Below are 3958 nucleotides of genomic sequence, written 5' to 3'. Positions count from 1 at the left end.
ACCTAAACACCATTCCCAAAGCTGCATCTTATATATGGGAAGCAGCCTACATAACTAAAGTAGCTACTCAGCTGCTTGTGGTAGATCCCACCACGGAGTTGATTGCCAGTCTTATCATGGGGAATAAGCTACCAGCAGCCACCCAGTCATTCAACCAGGCCCAGCCAAGTTGATATACAACCTTAACTAATAAAGCCACTAGGGGATATAGTTCAGTGGTAGAGCAGGTGCTTAGCATGCACGAGGCCCTGGGTTCGATCCCCAGTATCTCCAAGCAGTTTTCTTCACAACTCCCGCCCAAAGATCTTCTCACTCTCAGAGAACAACTCTTAGGTTGTTTTAACCTTGGTATTTCTTAACTAACCTTTGGGACATTGGTGCTCAATTTAAATAACCTCTTGTCATTTCTATTATCCACACTCTCCAAGCACTCAACAATCTACTCACACATGGGCCACCGTCTGTCTACATGCTGCGGGAAGGTTAAACAGGTTTTTAAAAGGTTTTGGGAAATTTTTCAGTTTAAGAAGCTAGAGAGTGCTTGGGAAACCATTGTTCCTTATCTGGGATGGAGAGCACAGGATTCTCAAAAAATGTCAGGTAAAGAATTATTTCCTAAGAAAGACAAAAGACATTCCTTTGTCTCATCTCCTTCCATTGCATGTTCTAAAACTTTGAGAAGTAGATATTCAACCCAGGCTTGGGCTGGAGAGGGAAAGACTCACTATCTTGTCTACCTCTCATTCACTGACATAGGTATGGAGTAGATAGACACCATCAATGTGCATAGCAACTTCTTTTTCTATTTATCCTGAGCTCAGTCTCTGGGTGTGGTTGGAAAGCTCCACCTGTTGAAGATGCTGCCAGAGAAAAATTGGAACACTAACCCTAAACATTCACAGGTCAAAAGAGAAGGACACTTTAGCCAAAAGACCTCTGGTAAGGTCTATATTGTTTCAGGACAGTTGTCACCTCCCGGTGGAATGATTCTACACTTCCCCATAAATATTTTCAGTTATTGATCCTGAGAATAATAATAACCTGAATGAATCAATTTGAATTTGATCCTACAATGCAGAATATGAACTAAAAGGCATTTTGTGTTTTGACCTAAACCAGGAGAAAATCTTCTAGAGGAACCTTGTAGAAGGAGTCTTGAAGGCGAGGAAAAGGCTGTTTTCTCCATGGGTTGGGTTGTGGTAAAAGAAATGAGAAGCCAAGAGACCTGGAGATCTTTCATAAAGCATGGTCCCCTTTTCTCTTTTCTCCAAAAACTGTAACTATCCACCTTCTACTTGTTGATGGTCTACACAGACCATCCCTAAGCCAATTTTGACATCACCTACTTGACTTGGAAGGAGCTCTGGAGGTGCAGTGCCTAAGGCATTTGACTGCCAACCAAATGGTTGGTGATTCAAACCCACCAGCCACTCTGCAGAAGGAAGACTAGGCAATCTACTCCCATAAAGATTTACCGCCTGAGAAACCCAAAAGGGGTCACTATGAGTCAGAATTGACTTGATGGCAGTGAGTTTTGAGTTTTTTTACTTGACTTGCAAGGGATTCACTTCTGTTGCCTCAACACCTATATACTAGGACTGAGGAGAAGATGGCTAAGTAGTAGTTATTATTGATTGTCAGGAAGCTCTGACTCTCTGTGGTTATAGTCCCCGTCCTGAGACTCCTTTTCAACTAAGAGCAGGATGTGAAGAGTAGAGGAACCAGATAGACTTTCTATAGTAAAAAGTTGGGTTTCAATAGTCTTCATGTAAGAGTTACAAATACGTGGAAGGAACAAGCAGGAACTTCCTTTTTAAAAAAAATTCTTTCCATTTCAAGCAAAATTAAGTCAATTTCTCCATTCACGGTGGTGCCCAATTTAAAAGCTGCAGGCCTACTGCTTCTACTCTACACTGCTCCCACCACATCCAAGCATGGAAATCGCTAAATCTCTGCAGCTCCCATGGAAGCCACCAATACTAATGACATCTGAACTGCAAACAAAAACTCAGCCTTACTGACACCCTCTACAGTGGCCAGCTTGTTCATCCTGTCACGGAAAGAGCAGAGAGTCGCTCACGAAGGCGAGGTAGATAGTCTTGCGCAAAAGGAGCCTTGTCCTCTTCTGTGAGAAGGCTGCTTCCCATAGGAGAAAAGGGGCTTTTCTTTTCTGCATACCTGCAGGAAGCACCAGAGAGAATGAGGCTTACACTTACCCTACCACCCACTCATCCAAAGCCTAAGCCCTTTGAGGAGACTTTTCCTTGCCCTCTTCCTCTCTCTCCTTTTTCTCCTTCTCTTGCTGCATTTCACCCCAAGCCACCTCTTTCCCCCATCAACTGTTGTTGTGCTGTCAAGTCGGACTCAACTCATAGCGACCCTTCCTTGGGTTGCCGAGGCAGTATCACTACGGAAGTAGATTGCCCAACCTTCCTTCCTCAACTAGATAGATCCAAATTTCTCTTCTCCCACTTCCCTCCTGTGCACCCCAAAATGACTTTTTCAAAGTATTGGGGCACCCTTAATCCTGTTTATGCCCGTTTTAATCTCTGCACTGGGATTCATGGGTACTTGATATCTCTATTTCTCTATTTCTTGATACTTTCTTCCTTTCTGTATGGGTCCAGTTTAGCTTCCCCCATGGCTTGGATTGGGAGCTCTGGTAGCATAGTGCCTAAGGCACTTGACTGCTAATCAGAAGGCTGGCGGTTCAAACCCACCAGCCACTCCTCAGAAGAAAAATGGGGCAATCTACTTCCGTAGTGATACTGCCTCGGAAACCCAGGGAGGGGTCACTATGAGTCGGTCCGACCCGACGGCACATAACAACAGCAACTACTTGGGTTGAAACTCCAATTGTGGAACTGTGCACTGAGAGGAATGGAAATAAGATGAATTTTTTCCTCTGAGTTGGGAAGACTTGGACCTAATGCAGAGGAGAAAAATTTATAAGAGAATCTAAATTTTTTTGGAGAAAATACTTCAAAATCTTATATCTGAATTGTCTGTTGCACCAAAATGTGGTTAAGGCAGAGAGACTGGAGACTGAGATTTGAAAATTTGTCCAGACACATGGAGGGCTTTTATTAAATTTCATGTGGAAGATAGTCTTCAGCTGCTGCGATTTCCTCATTCATTCCAGGGAGGCTGATTCTGAAAGAAAATCTGGGACCCCAAGGAGCCATCTTCATTTTCCATTTATTTCCTTTCTCTTCTTCATCTTGAGTTAGACCAAGGCCTATTTTCAGACCACTCTTTTCTGGCACATACAATGGCTGTCTTCTCACTTCTCTAGCCCTCTAAGCCCAGGTCTCTACTTGGAAATTAGACTTGTAAGTACATAATATTAATTCTAGTTTCATGTTTAGCTAATGGAGTCCATGGATAGTGTAAATGGTAACACGTGGGGCTGATAACCAAAGGGTTGTAGGTTTGAATCCCAGAAGCCCTGGTTGAGCTTTCTACATTCAAAAAAATCAGCCATTGAAAACACTATGGAGTGCAATTGTGCACTGACACACATGGGGTCATCACTCCTGGGAATCAACTTAACAGCAACTGTTTTTTTTTTTTTTGTTGTTGTTGTTATTGGTTTGTTTATTTTACTGTAATGATAATAGGGAAATATAAATACAGAAAGCAGCCTTGATTAAGATTGATATCATTGTAAAATAACAAATTATAAAAATAATTGTATTCCCTCATATTTGTATATTCTCTTGGGTTCTAGGTGTCAAACTGATCTTACAGTATCATAAAAACCAAAACAAAACATCAAACTCACTGCTGTTGAGTCATATCCAACTCATAGTGACCCCTCCTTGGGTTTCTGAGGCTGTATCTCTATGGGAGTAGATTGCCCAATCTTCATTCCCTGGAGTGACTGGTGGGTTTGAACCACCAGCCTTCTGGTTAGCAGTCAAACACCTTAGGCACTATGCCACCAGAGCTCCTTATA

The 3958-nt window shown here is 42.5% G+C and overlaps 1 non-coding gene across 1 annotated transcript; it reads left to right on the top strand.

The window, feature by feature from the left end:
- Window positions 1–201: 201 nt before the first annotated feature.
- Window positions 202–273, top strand: TRNAA-AGC. The gene has a single exon. It is a non-coding gene; the product is annotated as a tRNA-Ala (tRNA).
- Window positions 274–3958: the final 3685 nt, after the last annotated feature.

This window comes from Orycteropus afer, unplaced genomic scaffold, assembly GCF_000298275.1.
Source record: "Orycteropus afer afer isolate SDZICR_OR568_19922 unplaced genomic scaffold, OryAfe1.0 scaffold00919, whole genome shotgun sequence".
NCBI lineage: Eukaryota > Metazoa > Chordata > Mammalia > Tubulidentata > Orycteropodidae > Orycteropus > Orycteropus afer.
The sequence above is the reverse complement of the archived record's forward strand: the minus strand, read 5'-3'. Positions and strand labels throughout refer to the sequence as shown.